Raw genomic sequence first — 16,705 nt, 5'->3', positions numbered from 1 at the left:
CTGTAACCCCCTGATCGGGGCCAGGGATTGAACCCACATCCTCATGGATACTAGTCAGTTTGTTACTGCTGAGCCACAATGGGGACTCCCCCACTTAGCATTTTTACCTTTCCAAGAGAAGTGCCAGTCACCTCTCTGTGGTTCGAGACTGCTAGTCTGAGAGATGTGCCTCCGCCAAAGAGATGTCCCGCCTCCCACAGCTGGACCACACTCACGTCACCTCTGGACAGTAGATCCCGCGGCCCACTGAGCCCAGAGCACTGGCCCTGTACTGTTATTCAAGCTGTAATCAGAGTCCCCCCTCCACCAAGTCCTGGCTGCCCTCCCGGACGGCAGGAAACCTCTCCTCCCTAGGAGCTCAGAGCACCTGCAGCTTCATCTCACCATCTCCCAGAGACCCTGCCCACCGTCTCACTTCTCACGGCCCCATCCCGCCCCCACGGCGCCCTTTCCCCAGGAGTCCAGGACTGTGGCTACATAGCCAGCTATTTCTTCTTCCTAGAACCCTCTTCTAACCCCACATATTAAACCATCTAGAAAATTCCTGCTTAGCCTTAACATCTCAGTAAAAAGACCGCTTCTTCCCTGAAGTCCCTACTGATGTCCCCAGGTGACACAGGAGGGCCCCTTGGGTCCCCAGCTCATGCTGTACGATGCTCCCGCAGATCAGCGCTCTGACGAGACTGCTGGTGTCCTCAGGTCTGGTTCTTCTCTGAAAGTTCACGTTAGGGACACAACCATCTGCTTCTCTGCGCTGAGGACAGGGCCCCGCACACAGCCAGAGCTTCGTCGGTGTTCAGGGAATCACAAAGTGAAAGGCGAGTGCCCACACAGTGAAGACATCCTGTGCTCTGAGCTTGAGAAGCAGAGTTAGACGCTTGGAGGAGAAGCGGTCAGCAGGGAGCCGGTCGTGGGCATCACAGGCCTGGCTAATTCCTCCAGCAATTGTAGGGCGAGGCTGGAGAAAGACACAGCGGCCCCTTGTTGAGTATCATTGTTCTTTCAGGAGCCGGAGCATCGTGCCTGCAGGTGAGGTCTCGTCTCCAACCGCACGTCTCCAGAGCTAGCACCCTGGCTGTACTGACCTCTACCCCTCCACTCAGCAGACTTTCGGAAACCTACCTTCTTCGGTTATTTGTCCCGTTTCAGCAGATGCTCCAGCTCCTCCCCACGGGACAACCTTGTAATCAGCCTTCCCTGGACAGCATTAAGGCGGCCTGGGGACAACTGCTCCGATTCCTTCTGGAGCTCACCTCTTCTATGTTCCCAAACTCTCCATCCACAACGAGTCAAGCCTCTAACCCGCGGGCCCGAGACGGTGCGTCTGTCTTCCTGCCAGACCGTGAACTACATAGAAGCATGGGACTCACCTATATCATGTGTGGTTTTCAAAGCTCATCAAGGGTTAGCACTTTTCATGGAACAAGAATGTACTAATACACGTAAAAGATACGAGAGGGAAGAAAAGCAGGAGGAAAGCAGAAAGACACAAAGACCCCTGGGTGGCTAGTTTTCCTTCCGGATGCAAAGTAGTTTCTGTCGATTAAAAGATTTGGAAGTATGGCAAAGTCATAGCGATTTCTTTCTTCCGCTCGGGAGCAAGGGTGCAGACGCAGGAGGCGGTCTGGAGCCAACTTCCAGGCCCTGCTCTAGAGCTTCTTGGATGTCAGGAGTCAGTACCCAGCCCTCAGCCATGGGAACCCACTTGCTGGTGTCCCAGTGTTGGAAGATGGTCACAATGGCGGCAGCGACAGCTTCTTTTTCTTGTTTTCGTCTTTTTGACTTTTAGGGCCACACCCACGGCATATGGAAGTTCCCAGGCTAGGGGTCCAATCGGAGCCAGAGCAACATGGGATGTGAGCCATGTCTGCAACCTACACCACAGCTCATGGCAACGCCGGATCCCTAACTCACTGAGCAAGGCCAGGGATTGAACCTACATCCTCATGGATGCTAGTCGGGTTCATTAACCGCTGAACCACGACAGGAACTCCTTTTTTTCTTTTTTCTTTTCTTTCTTTCTTTTTTTTTTGATGCCAACACCGGCAGCATATGGAAGTTCTCAGGCCAAGGGTTGAATTAGAGCTGCAGTTGCCGGCTTACACCACAGTCACGGCAATACCCGGTCTGAGTCCCATCTGCGACCTACACCGCCGCTGGTGGCAACTAGATCCTTAATCCCCTGAGCAGGGCCAGGGATCAAACCCGTATCTTCACAGACACTATGTCGGGTTCTTAACCTGCTGGGCCACGACGGGAACTCCAGCAATAGTTTCTTAATGCCCAGATGCTAACACCTGCATTACAGCTCCAGGAACTGCTATAGATCTTAGAGCTCTAGCAAAGACCTCAAGGTCGCAGCTTCCTAGTGGGGCCAATCCGGGGTCAGGCCTGAGGCCCAGCCGAGACTCATCTCTTGTCACTTCTAATATTTGTGAAAGCACATAATTTCCTGTATTAAAACCATTATTGCTAAAACATCTAGAGTGATAGTTTCTGTTTCTTATCATTGATCTTGTCAGGTACAGTAACAGGGACCAAGAGGATGGGGGACGTGCGGGTGGGAAGAGGGGGTGTTCCTGTCTGGAAAAGCTCAGAGCTGTCAAAAGCATCGACCTTTGTTCCAGGCAACACCTGCTGACAGCCGCTGACCTCGCTTCTTTTTTTTTTTTTGTCTTTTTGCCATTTCTTGGGCTGCTTCCGAGGCATGTGGAGGTTCCCAGGCTAGGGGTCGAATTGGAGCTGTAGCCACCAGCCACAGCCACAGCCACAGCAGCGTGGGATCCGAGCCGCCTCTGGGACCTACACCACAGCTCCCAGCAACACCGGATCTTTAACCCACTGAGCGAGGCCAGGGCTCAAATCCGCAACCTCTTGGTTCCTAGTCGTATACGTTAACCACTGCGCCACGACGGGAACTCCTGACCTCCCTTCTTTAGAGCACGGGAGGAAAAGGATCTACGTCGGGGAGTCCTTCCTGGTCCCTTCTGAGATGTGCCTGCATCTCCTGCAACTCAGGTGGGCCTTTCTCCAGGACCCCAAAGCCCCTCGTCTGAAATGGAACCATCAGGAAGGACAGGGCCTCTGACTTCCAGTCTCTGCTCGAGAACAGAGTCCTGACGTCCCCAGCCGCCAGCTGGCAGACACCTGGCCTCATCTTCTGCCCACACCAACCCTTTACAGTTTTCACTTCCCCGACCTGCCTTGAGCCCCGCCCTCCACCCCCCACTCCTTGCCGGGGCCCCTCCAAGCGCATCTGAATGGAGCTCAGTGATTTTGCCCGCTGTCAGTAGATACTGAAGAAAGTCTGATTTCACCCCTTTAATGGGCAGCTTTGCTTGTCTTTGAGAAGAGAAAGCTCTACCCTTTCTTTTTCTTCTACTCTTGTTAGTGCTATTTGCTGTCCAATGAAATCAAAATAATATAAATATTTTTTCTTTTTAGGACCACACCTAAAACCATGTGGAGGTTCCCAGGCTAGGGGTCGAATCCGAGGTGCAGCGGCCTGCCTACACCACAGCCACAGCAACACCAGATCCGAGCCGCATCTGCAAACTACACCACGGCTCCCCACAACGCCAGATCCTTCACTCACTGAGCGAGGCCAGGGATGGTTCTGTATCGTCCTCAAGATACTAGTGGGGTTCATAACCTGCTGAGCCACAACGGGAACTCCTAATTTTTCCATAAAGCTTCGTATTGCTTTATTTTAAACCCCAAAGATTATGAAATGTCATAATGATTTGCTTTGGGTGGCTATGAAAGCACATTTTCTGTACCTCTTTTAATGGGGGAGATGTTTTCCAGAATTCCAGATGAAACCCAGAGATTCCCTCCAGAATTTCCTGTGATTTTTACCCAGATCTGATAGACTAGTCAGTATTACACTTAGTATTACAAACCAATCAATGAATGTTACAAATTTCTAGTCTCCTTAGAGTGTCAGGCTAAATATTAATCATCAGTGTCCCTTCAAATTTCATCTGCACAACTTGGATTTAGTGTAGGAACTATAAACTATGAAATAAGCTCACACCAAGAGTCATTTTTGCCAACAGGCTGCAAAGAAATTCCTGTTGCTGGTTCAGAAGGGACATTTTCTGGAATAGAGACAGAGGTTCACTCTTTCCCTGGCCTTTGATTAAACAGAAGTCCTTCAAAGGAGCGTGAATTCTCTGAAATTTATAGAAACGTGTGTATTATAAGACGCAGCTCGCTACCCTCTTCGTTTCATAAAACTGCTAGGTTTTGCATTTGCAGGAAATGAGTAATTAGTCAAACAGGCAGAGTCCCACTATTTTCAGGTCTCTTGAGCGGATGAAAACGGTTGCTCAAGAGGGACTTTATAGGTACATAGCATTTGAGGCTATACTTGTTCAATGCTTCTGACCTGGCAGACAGACACGCTGACAGATGCGGTTCTGGGTTAAGCTTTAAGAACGTTTGCAAAATCCCCCTGTTGACTAAGTCTCAGTTCACTGTCGTCCCAGGGAGGTGGCCTCTGGACATCCCCTTTGAACTTTTTTTTTTTTTTCCTTTGAAGGGCTCATGCAAGGAACTGTGATTCACTGAATATTCTTTCCTAAAAAGAAAAGCACCTCCATGGACACCTTGAAAATTTCCAGTAAGAAGAGCCCACCGCCAATTTTTCTCATTTTTCCTGGTCACTTCTAATGAGGCACCCGTGAAAAAAGTGAACACCCTCCAAGCTACAGCCTGAGCATCCGTAGGTCTCCGTGAGGCCCCACCTCACCAGCTCCCAGGGAAATCTGGAACGTTTCTCCATTTTTAAAAGAAATATCCCTCTTTTCCGCTTCTGACCTCCTGAGACTAGCACACAGATGGAAGAAGAGAGAACCTGCCCCAAGCTATGTGAAGTCTTTAGGAGAGATTAGTATCTGTGGCTACAATACAGGGATTATAATGGTAATTATTGGGGATAACATGATGAAAACAATCATTTATACTTTTCCTAACGGAGGGAGGAAGGCAGCCTTTTGGAGCTCTAAGTATGATTTCCAATTGTGCAAACTTTCTTCACATGAATGGTCTCCCATTTCTATGTGATACCAAGTTAGGACCAACAAAACCGCAAACAAACAGGGCTTGGCTGTCATGAGAGCAGTAAGAACAGATGTCACTCGGGAGGTACTGCGAGAGGAGAAAGGGGATTTCAGCGCAGATCTGGGCTCAGTGCTGAGGATGGCACTGGGCATGTGGGAATTTACAGCCAAGGAGCAGGGCGGGCGGCGGTGGGTGGAAAGTATGAAAAGGAACCACAGGGGGAGGGAGCATCCTGGCCCAAGTGACCTAATGGGATTCCCTCTGAAGACAGGCCAGGGGAGCAGACACCTCCCGTGGTTGGCGAAGGATGAGGAAACCAGTCGCATCCTGAGGGGGACGGGACACAGAGGAGGGAGGTGCTTGCTAATACGCGGACTCAGCAGGAGTCTGGCTGAAACTGGACTTTTCAAGAAGGTGCACAAGTGGGCCTACGAGAAGGTTCCGATGCCTGATGACAGTTGGGTCGAGCAAAGCATCTTTGGCATGAGCATCTCTGGCACTGAGGAAATTTCCGTGCCAAGAAATTCAGCAAAAATGACAGACGGCGTGTCCCCACGGTGTACGACTCTTCCACTGAGAATACGCACTTGATCGCAGCCCACTGCATTCTTGTTATAAATGAGGAGCAATTGAACTACACAGGCGGGTACAAAAATTATGACATGAGAGTCAAAAAGAGGAAGGCACAGAAGACGAGGTGCCCTGAAGTGGGTGCTATTCTGGTTGCAATTCTGGCTGAAAACTGTACCTGAGGTTTCATCAAAACCCGACCCCAACCTCTTAGACGACAGACCTGCTAAAGAAGCCAAAGTAAGGTTTTATATAATTGGAAGACATGTCCCTCAGCTTAGAAGATGAAAAGGAAATCCAAATTTAACACATTTTTTTCTGGTTACTTCAGATTTAGTTCCATCATGCTGTTGAAAGCAAAATTATTTATCTACTTCAATTGTTTTACATAAGTTAATATATAAACAGGAAAGTATTTTTTAGTCATTGGATTATTTAAAGTACCCATTAAAATAGTATATCATACTGAAAAAAACCCAAAAAACCCGACCCCAGACGGTAGCCAAGGCAGAGCTGTGTGTGCACGGAGGCCAGCGGAGGAAAGACCTGTGTCCAAGGCGGCCCGAGGGCCCAGAGCTCCTGGGCAATGACGGCCCTTAGAGGAACTTTGAACCCCCGTCCCCAGGAATACTGCAGGGCGGCTCGGGACAGACCCAGCCGGTCCCAGCTGCTGGCCTCCATGGAGCGGAGGTCGCAGAAACGCCCATTAACGTCTGAAAGGCCAGGAGACCCAGAGTCCCTCTGTGGACTTTCCTGACACACCGACTCCCTTGCAAAGGAGCTGCTGCTGCGTCTTTGTACATTCGAGTACCTGTCTGTCATGCGATCCACCCTACAGGCCCCACTGTGGGCAGAAAATGTGCACGAGTGCCTTATGCAAGTGCATGTCCATCGCTGATTTTTTCTTTTTTTTCTTTTTGTCTTTTCTAGGGCCGCACCCATGGCATATGGAAGTTCCCAGGCTAGGGGTCTGATGGGCACTGCAGCTGCCCGCCTATGCCACAGCCACAGCCACCAAGGATCCAAGCCGCATCTGTGACCTACACCACAGCTCACGGTAAGGCTGGATCCTTAACCCACTGAGCGAGACCAGGGATCAAACCCACAACCTCTTGGTTCCTAGTCAGATTCGTTAACCACTGCGCCACGACGGGAACTCCCCAAAATAACTCCATTTTTAAATAAACATGAACTCTTTTTAAGCTTATGGCTGTTGAAAGGGTCTGGATGCAACATCAAAAATACAAAATAAATGAATGATAGCATGCTTACGCTATCGGATAAGTGAAACAAAACAAAACAAAACAAAAAAACCCTTCTATAAAAGCATTCATACAATTATCATCCTGGGCAGGAGGGCTGAGCTTCTATTTTCTGGCCATGCTTTACATACGGCTAACTTTCCATGGTCCACGATTCCCAACGACTCCACTTATGTGAGCTTTTGCAGCTCCTTTTGCCTCACAATCATGATAGAGGCTGAAGCAGGCGCAAATGGCTGGTGCACAAAGATACCAGCTGGAGAAAAGCTTCATGTGCTTCTCCTACTGCTACCCAAACCGGAGGAATTCGGCTGTCTCCAGCTGCTGTGGTTGTGTCCTTACTTCCAAAAAGAGGCAGGAAAAGGAGAGATGTGTTATCACTCCTTGCTTTTCAGATTGAACCCTGTGTTGAAACGATTCGCGGTCTATTAGGTAGATCATGACACAAGCTGGAAATATAAATGGAAAGATCACAGAGTCCACCTCGTTTTCATGCAGCAATTCACAAGAGCAGTCCATTAAGACATGAAAAATCTGGGACAAATGTGGACATGAACATAAACATGAAGCATAAACCAGAGCTGGTTTAAGTAAACCAATAATGGGTGAGGAAAAAATATCAGAGAATTAATACGGCATAAAATCACACAATTAATATTCTAATTTTACTGTTTTTCTTTCTACGACTTTATCTTTTTTTCAGGGCTGTTTTAGAGTCACAGCAACACGGAGGGGAAGGTGCAGGGATTTCCCACATGGCCCCGGCCCCGTACCTGCAGAGCCTCCCCCGTTAGCAACATCCGCACCTGATGGTACACCGGTGACAATGGATGGACCTGAACTGGCATAGCTGGCATTCGGGTTCTTTCTCAGTGTTATACACCCATGGCTTGGACAAATGTGCACGACACGAACCCCCCTTATAGCCTCATACAGGGCAGGCTCGCTGCCCTAAAAATGCTCCGTGCTCCGAAAATTTCTGCCTCGCTTCCCAGGAACCTGCCCACCACTCGCCTTTTCACTGTCTCCATGTCTAGGTTTTTCCAGAAGGTGATGCTGTATGTTCTGGCTTCTTTTCTTTTCTTCTCTTTTGCTTTTTAGGGCCGCACTTGTGGCATGGGGAGGTTCCGAGGCTAGGGGTCGAATGGGAGCTGTAGGAGCTGAAGCCACCGGCCTACACCACAGCCACAGCAACACGGGATCCAAGTCTCGTCTGCAACCTCCACCACAGCTCACGGCAATGCCAGATCCTGAATCCAATGAGCCAGGCCAGGGACTGAACCTGCGTCCTCATGAATCCTGGGGGGTTTGTTAACCACTGAGCCATGAAGGGAACTCCTCTTTTTTATATATTTTCTTCTTTTCTGGTCACTCCAAGACATATGGCGTTCCCAGGCCAGGGATCAGCTCCAAGCCACAGTTGTGACCTAAGCTGCAGCTGGGGCAGTGTCACATCTTTAACCCACTGTGCCAGGCCGGGGGCTGAGCCTGAGTCCCAGTGCTCCCAAGACACCGCTGATTCTGTTCTACCAAAGTGGGAACTCCTGGCTTCCATCTTTTTGGGTTGACTTCTTTCACTGGGTAATATGCTTGTAAGGTTTCCCCGTGTCTTTTCATGACTTGATAGTTCACTTCTTTTTAGCATCAAATAGTATTCTGTGTCTGGATGGACCACAGTTCGGTTTTACTTTTTACAATACTTTATCTTAAAAAATATTAAGATATTTCAAATGTATAGAAAACTTTGAATTACAACAAACAGCCATATATTTGCCAGGCCAACTTAACTGGTGGGGTTTTTTCTCATTTATATGAGAAAATTTTTAAAGAAAACAATATTTGGATACAAAATATTTACTTTCCTCCATCTCAGAAATGCCACACTATAGCTGCCATGTGCTCTAACAGTTAGCTGTTGCCATGAAGAATACGGTCTAATAAATGGCTCAAAAACTCCTTGGCTTGGAGTTCCCGTCGTGGCTCAGCGGTTAGCAAACCATGAGACTGTGGGTTCGCTCCCTGGCCTTGCTCCATGGGTTAAGGATCCGGCGTTGCCGTGAGCTGTGGTGTAGGTCGCAGACGCGGCTCGGATCCCCTGTTGCTGTGGCTCTGGCGTAGGCCGGTGGCTACAGCTCCGATTCAACCCCTAGCCTGGGAACCTCCATATGCCGAGGGAGCAGCCCAAGAAATGGCAAAAAGACAAACAAACAAAAAAAACCTCCTTGGCTTAAAACTACAGCTTTTATGTTCAGGGAACCGAGGAAGAGCTGAGGTTTCGGCTGGTCTAGGCTGGGCTCCAGGGGTGGCTCTGCAGCTCTCCAGGGAGGCCATTCACCTGCAGGAGGGCTGGCTGGGGAGCCCCTGCGGAAGTCTGGACCTCGCTGGGCCCTCCGGCTCTCGCGAGTGTGCCTGCCCTCAGGCCTGGCCACTAGCCTCGAGTGCTCTTCCGTGAGCCGCGCAGGGGCACAGGGAGCAAGCAGAAATGCCATGTCTCTGGGCTTAGGCTTGGAACTCACAAACCATCACTCCCATCCTGTCCTCTGGCCAACGCAGGACACGTGGGCACATCCAAGGTGAAGCGGGGGCTCACGCATCAGGAGAGGGCCCTGTGCGTTACAGGCCGTGTGGACTGTGCGTCCTGAGCCGTGAAAAATGGAGCCAGAATGCTCTCCCTCTCAGCTCCCATCCCTAGTTTCATACATCATCACTTATCTAGTTGTTTAATAATACATCTTTTTATTTGTTCTTTTTTACTTTTCTATTTTTTAAAATTGTTGCCTATTTTTAGGGCTACACTGCGGCATATGGAGGTTCCCAGGCTAGGGGTTGAACTGTAGCTACAGCTGCCGGCCTACGCCACAGACATGGCAACCAAGGATCCAAGCCGCGTCTGCGACCCGCCCCACAGCTCACGGCAATGCCAGATCCTTAACCCACTGAGCAAGGCCAAGGATGGAACCTGTGTCCTCATGGATACCAGTTAGATTCGTTTCCACTGCACCACGATGGGAAGTCCACACTTCATTTCTATCCATGAACAATGAACTACTGGTTTGAGAACTTTTATTTATTTATTTACTTTCTTTTTTGCAGAAGTTCCTGGGCCAGGAACCACAGAAGTTCCTGGGCCAGAGCCACAGCAATAACAAGGTCAAATCCTTAACTTCTAGGTTACCAGGGAACTCCTTTAATTTTTAAAATTTACATTAAAGTGACATAACATTTTACCTAATCTTGTACAATTTCCCACTTTTAGCCATTGTGTTTGTGATATTATCTATGCTAATCAGTAAATGTAGATTATTTTTTACAGGTGCATTGTTTCCATTATAGAAATATATTGTAATTTATGCATTCTTCTATTGATAAACATGCAAATTGTTTATAATTTCATGTTATTACAAAAAATAATGCAATAAAAGTCTTGCATATGTCTCTTCATGCAAAAGTATGAAGACTTCTTAGAATGTATCTAAAATATCTGAGGGTTTTTTTTTTGGTTTTTGGTTTTTTTGTCTTTTGTCCTCTTAGGGCCGCACCCGCAGCATATGGAGGTTCCCAGGCTAAGGGTCTAATAGGAGCTGTAGCAGCCAGCCTATGCCACAGGCACAGCAATGCCAGATCCGAGCCACATCTGCAGCCTACACCACAGCTCACAGCATGGCCAGATCCTTAACCCACTGAGCGAGGCCAGGGATCGAACCTGCAACCTCATGGTTCCTAGTCGGATTTGTTTCCGCTACACCACAATGGGAACTCCCTAAAATATCTGAGTTTCATGTAAATACTTCATTTACATTCAAGATCAGTGTGTCTAATAGAAATATATATTTTTAAAGATTTTTATTTTTTCTATTACAGTTGATTTACAATGTTCTGTCAATTTCTGCTATAAGAAATAGAAGGTGATCACGATAGGTTATTTTAAATGTTCTAGTTCCCATGTTAATCAATATTGGAGTTCCCACTGTGGCACAGTGGATTAAGACTTTGACTGTAGCAGCTCAGGAAGCTTCGGAGCTGTAGGTTTGATCCCCAGCCCAGCACAGTAGGTTAAAGGATCTGGCGTTGCTGCAGCTGTGGCACAGGTTGCGGCTGCAGCTTGAATTCAGTCCCTGGCCTGGGAACTTCCATAGGCTGTGGGTGCAGGCGTTTAAAAAGTGCACTTCTTACTGATCTACTTGCTCAAGTATTGGTACTAAAATATGAGAGTTCCAATTATTGTGTATCCTTATCAACAGTTGTGAAGGTTAAGTAGAAAAAGGATATTGGTGAAAAAATGGGGAAATCTGTTTAGAAGGCTATGGTTTAGTTAACAGTTTTGCGCCAGTGTTAGTGTCCTAGTTTATTAGTTGTAAAGAAGTTACATAAGATGTTAATATTTATACGTGAACTCTATACTTCGTTTCTAAGCCTTCCGTCAAAAATGGTATCAATAGGAAGTTTTTAAAAAGCACCTCTGAATTGAATTTGAATTTCATTTTTTTCCTACAGATCACCAGGTATACCACTTCATCAAGCCTCCCGAAGTTTCAGGTACGTTCACCGCAGCTGTTTTTGATTTAGCTACAATAGGAGCGGCAAGTTGCCGCCCCCGCTCCCCGTGCACTCCATCTGCAGTGAGGACTGGCCGGCCCATCTGGTCAGTGGACACCAGGACCAGGTGAGGGAGGAAGGGAGGAACCCGGCCTCTCCTGTGAGTCCTGCACCTTTTCAATCTCGTGCTGCCTCTCCGAAGGTCTCTAATGACCCTGATTTTATTCTGCCACGTATTCGACACAACTGCACAAGCTGCACCAGCGCTTTCTCTACTGGGTTAAAAAAAAAAACAAAAACAAAAAAACACTGAATTCCTTTGAAATCCCTTCAAATAGAGTGCAGTGCACACTGATGAAACGTCTTCGCTTGAGTAGCTGATGACAGTAACATCCAACCCTGACAAGACGTTAAAAGGCCACACGCTCCTTTCACTGGAATGTGGCTTTAACCATAAATGCTGCCTTTCCCCCAAAGCATTCCTCAGAAGTCTTCAAAATTGCCATCTACTAACTCAAAGTTTTAACCAAAAAGAAAAAAATAAAATAACAAGTAAACAGCTGTGGCCAGCAACTGCCCTACTTAAAGTTACTCTGAAGCTGTGAGCCTCCAAGGAGGATGGCCGGGGCTTTGGTGAGGAAGTCGTGGTTTTTCGTGAACTCTGGGTGTGGGTCCCGAGGCGGTGCCACTTGCAAACCCGGGAGTCCCCTCCAGGGGCAGAGGGCTGCTCTCCCCGTGCTGTGCCAGCCTCCAGCCAGCCTGGAACCTGCCCCTACAGTCCCTGGGAAGAAGGTGGCCTCTGCTTCACAAACGCTCAGTTAGAACTCACTTCCATAATGAACAGCCAAGCACGTCTCCTTTTCAGATGACCTTGGAAGGTCCAAAAACTGGGGCCTCTTCAGACTCAGCATCATGGGGGCTAATGTAACTTGCAAAGGACAACCCTGAGCTAAAGAACCTTCCCTTTAATCGCCACAAGAACGGATGACAACATATGGGGAACAGATGTTTTCAAGGACACCCCATGAAGAGTGATGCAGGAGATGGCAGGGCATCCAGCCCCAATTCCACATCACTCAGGAGTGTGACTTCAGCGGGAGTTTTTGTTTTTTGTTTTTTTGCTCTTTAGGGCTGAACCTGTGGCACATGGAGGTTCCCAGGCTAGGGGTCAAATCAGAGCTGTAGCCACCAGCCTATGCCACAGCCACAGCAACTGAGGATCCAAGCCTCATCTGTGACCTACGCCACAGCTCACAGCAATGCTGGATCCTTAATCCACTGAGGAAAGTCAGGGATCGAACCTGCATCCTCACGGATGCTAGTCAGATTCAGTAACCACTGAGCCATGATGGGAACTCCTACCTGGAGTTTTTTGCCCCCATCTTCAAGGATAAGGTTTTCAGTTGCATTTTCTCCCGAGCATCACTCCCCCGAGGGCATCCGTCTGCAGCTTCATCTCCTTTCTTGGGAGCTGTGTGTGGCCGGCCAGGGCTCCCAGCCTGAGCCCCACTCAGCAAGGGACTTTCCAGTGGAGGTAAAGGACTGAAGCCCCATCCTGGCCCATGCAGCCTATGGCCAACTGTGGCCACCAGCTTTCATGCTGGCATTTTCCAAACATCGGAGCCATTTATTTTGAAAGAAAGAGAGTACCCCAGGCTGCCACCATCCTGAACAACTGTCAGCAGGAACACTTCCCTCTCAGCACATGTCATGGGGGAAGTTCAAGAGTGAGAGTGAAACTGAGAAGGGGAGTGGACCTGTGAGGGGACCCCAAGGACACAGCCATGGGTTCTGCACAGCCATGTTCTACGTGCAGCTCTGAAGCCGAAGGGCAGGGGCAGTACCCCAGGGTGACGTGGCACCACTTCTCTCAAAGGGCTTTCCTGGCTGAATCAAAGTCGAGGCTTTGCAAAGGACACAGGGAACATGTCTCAAATATTCTGAGAAGTGCCTTGGGGAGATTTGATTATGATGATGTTTTATCCACACTTATGACCGCAGTGGCAACTGGTCATGGTCCAGGGTCCTTTGCAGATAAGGGGCTCTTGGGGATATTGACCCCTGAGCTGCTGAAGCATCCATCCTGTCAGGCTTAGCCAAGGGCATCTTGGGGCAGATATGTCTACAGTTGTACTTGCATGTGCAATACATTATGTAAAAAAGAATTCCTGTTGTGGGGAACCATCTATTTGTTGAGACTTCCACGCCAGTTAAATTCCTGCACTTATACAACTGACCGCTCTCAGAGTGGACGCTCCATGGGCAATGGAGTCAGAGGTCCTGGGTGTGGGTCCCTCCTCTGTCCAATGGGCCAGGGAAAGGAAATACAGTGGAGGGGACAGCCACTGGGCAGCAAATCAGGCACCCGACACTGAGAACCCCAGCCTACATGGTGCTGACGTTGTTAACTCAGATCCCTAACTAACCTCTCAGAGCTATGGTCACCTCATCTGTCCCACAGAGACAACGCTGTCCTTTCTTCTGGGGTCCTGTGAGGACCGACAAATATACAGCAAACAGCCCATACTGAGTTCTCAATGTATGTACTTCTTATTCCAGTTGTGATCTGAAGCAGGTGTAAAAAGAAAAAACCTCTGAGCCTGGATTTTCCGCTGTACAACATAAGAACAGCAATAGCTGTCTCGCAGTGTTGCTGTGAAGACAAACTGATATATGTGGCAAAGAGGGTGCTTCTGCTCTAAAAGTCTGAGTCAGTCATGTCAGTCGTTCCCTTTTTAAACCACCATGTCCTTCTAGTAAAGGGTTGTTTTTTTTTTTTCTTTTTCTTTTTAGGGCTGCACCTGCAGCATATGGAAGTTCCCAAGCAAGGGGTCAAATTGGAGCTGCAGCTGCCAGCCTACACCACAGCCACAGCACTCACAGCAACACAGGGTCCGAGATCCATCTGTGACCTATCCTGCAGCTTGCAGCAATGCCGGATCCCTCATCCACTGAGTGAGGCTAGGGATTGAACCTGCATCCACATGGACGCTATGTCAGGTTCTTAACCCGTGGAGTCACAAGGGAAACTCGTAGCAAGGATCCTTAGAGATTCTTTAGGAGAAGTGTAATATGTCAGAATTATCCTAAAATGTCTCTTGAATGATCCATGGATATAGAAACATGAGAAAGCATACATAACATTCAGACGCATGTGTCCACATGCCAGAGTTTGTGGTGGGCATCAGAACACACGATGGCACGAACGAAGATGCTTGGGAATTGGAGTGTGGATGTCCTCCCATCGCTGTATTTTAAGTATATCACGTGAGAAATAATCAACCACTGATTCCCGGAAACGGCTGCATTAGTGTGAACTAGTGTGCGGGGCATCCTGCATCGCTATTGTATATCTTTCTCATCTTTTTTGAAGCTATTTCCTGAACTGCAAAGAAACTGACACAGGATGCTTGTGAAACGAGATTTAATTTCAGTCCAGTTCAGTTACCGCCGAACATCAGAAAGCCCCTAGATTTCACAGAACTAAATTTTAATGTTTTTCTAATGGAAAGCCCCATGGTGTGCAGGGTTCTCATAAAGCCCTTGGAATCATAGTGTTACAGTCGGCCTCATACTTCTTTCTGAGCTTACTGCCATCAAAGAAAAATCTGTCATATTTGCTGCAAGAGCTTCTCTTCCTGAGTGATCTTAAAGCATTGCCTTGAAGATCAACACAGTCTGGGAAGAGACCTCCCCACACTGCAGTTTTCAAAGCACACTCAAAGTCATCGTGCAACAGAGGAATGTGAAACCCCAAATGAGAGGGATGCTGGATTGGGGATGCTCAGTGAGACATGCAACTCTCGAGCCCTGTCCTAAGAGTGATGGCACCTCATTCTTAGTCTAGTCTTGGACTGAAAGAGTTAGAGCTTCTAAATCACCCTTGACAATTAGGCAGAGGTCCGAACACGCTGTTAAAAACCAGTCTTCATATACGGAGGAGACTTTCTGCAAGAAGAACTGCGTGGGACAAGACAGCCCCTGACGACGTTGAGGGGATACCTTTCAGCTATGGAAGAGAAGTTTCCAGGGAAGAGCTTCCTCTATGAGCTGTGCCCACACACGGTTGTTCACCCCCAAACCAAAAGCCAACCTGGGAAAGACGCCAATCCAAAACAGAAACTACAGGAGAGGAGTTCCCTCTGTAGCTCAGTCGTAATGAACCCGACTAGTATCCATGAGGACGTGGGTTCGACCCCTGGCCTCGCTCAGGGGGTTAAGGATATGGTGTTGCCGTGAGCTGCAGTGTAGGTCGCAGACGCAGTTCGGATCCTGCATTGCTGTGGCTGTGATGTAGTCTGGCAGCTGCAGCTCCAGTTAGACCCCTAGCCTGGGAACTTCCATATGCCATGGTGCGCCCTTAAAAAAAGAAGAAGCTACACAAGAGGCCTCAGGACCACCCGAGGGAGGGAAAATCTTGGTCTGGATGGGAAAGATTTTCCCCCGTGGTGCTAAGAAAGTCCCCAGGGGAAACGCTTTGACACCCAGGGCAGTGGCACCATGGAGCACTGTCACCTTGAGCCACACAAAGCAGCGATTTGGAGAATCGGCTTAAAACTCTGGAACGAGCACCACCTCCAACGTCACACTTCAGTTCTATTCCAAGTTTCAGCACATTCGGTGAGAAAAGGAGACTCCATGGAACTCGGTTGTCTAACCTGTTACATGGGGATGATGCCATTTGTCTCAAGGGATAAGTTACTAAAGCTCAGACCAAGTGATCCAGAATGTCCGAGATGACCTTATATCTGTCGTCTTACTTGATCACTGGCTGTGGCTCTTACTTTTACGAGCGGGGTGAAATGACTTCCATACTGAATCTGAAGCGGGGAGACAGGCAGGTGTGGTCTAGAGTAATATTTCTTTGGAATCACCGTCTATAGAACAAAAGCGCATTGACCCAGAACTGCGCCGGTGAGAGCAGAAGTCCCCTGACAGCCAGCCCCCCCCCCCCCCAGAACACTTTACTTCCCTGAGTTTATCCCTTCCCAGATCACAACACTGAAGGATCCACCAGGTGACACCCGTTTTGAAGGGGATTTTCATTTTCAGATGCAGGTACTGTGGCAAGGCTTTCTTTACAGGTGAAACTGTTGGAAATACACTGTGTTATTGCCTGCAGTGATAGGGTAGAGTGATGTATGCTCGTCCAGGAATGAATTTCTAGACCGGCCTGTGACACGTCCAAACATGAGAGTCACAGGAGGTCCCCTTGTGGCTCAAGGGGTTAAGAACCCAACTAGTATCCATGAGGATGTGGGCTCGATCCCCGG

General features: G+C 48.5%; 1 protein-coding gene across 3 annotated transcripts in view; it reads right to left on the bottom strand.

The window, feature by feature from the left end:
* LOC102166310 (uncharacterized) overlaps nt 1-16,705 on the bottom strand; it is a 671,646-nt gene that overhangs the window by 285,013 nt on the left and 369,928 nt on the right. The window contains exon 1 of one of the 3 annotated variants that reach the window (XR_014817249.1): nt 12,795-13,123. The exons of 1 other annotated variant lie outside the window; for it this stretch is intronic. The gene's annotated coding sequence lies outside the window, so the exon portion shown is untranslated. Of the gene's footprint in view, nt 1-12,794; nt 13,124-16,705 lie in introns of those variants that run through there. One more of the 3 variants, XR_014817251.1, reaches the window with a different exon arrangement.

This window comes from Sus scrofa, chromosome 10, assembly GCF_054392235.1.
Source record: "Sus scrofa isolate SSC_HxYL_T2T_F1_AM1 chromosome 10, Sscrofa_HxYL_maternal_Yorkshire_Landrace_v2.0, whole genome shotgun sequence".
NCBI classification, from domain to species: domain Eukaryota; kingdom Metazoa; phylum Chordata; class Mammalia; order Artiodactyla; family Suidae; genus Sus; species Sus scrofa.
The sequence above is the reverse complement of the archived record's forward strand: the minus strand, read 5'-3'. Positions and strand labels throughout refer to the sequence as shown.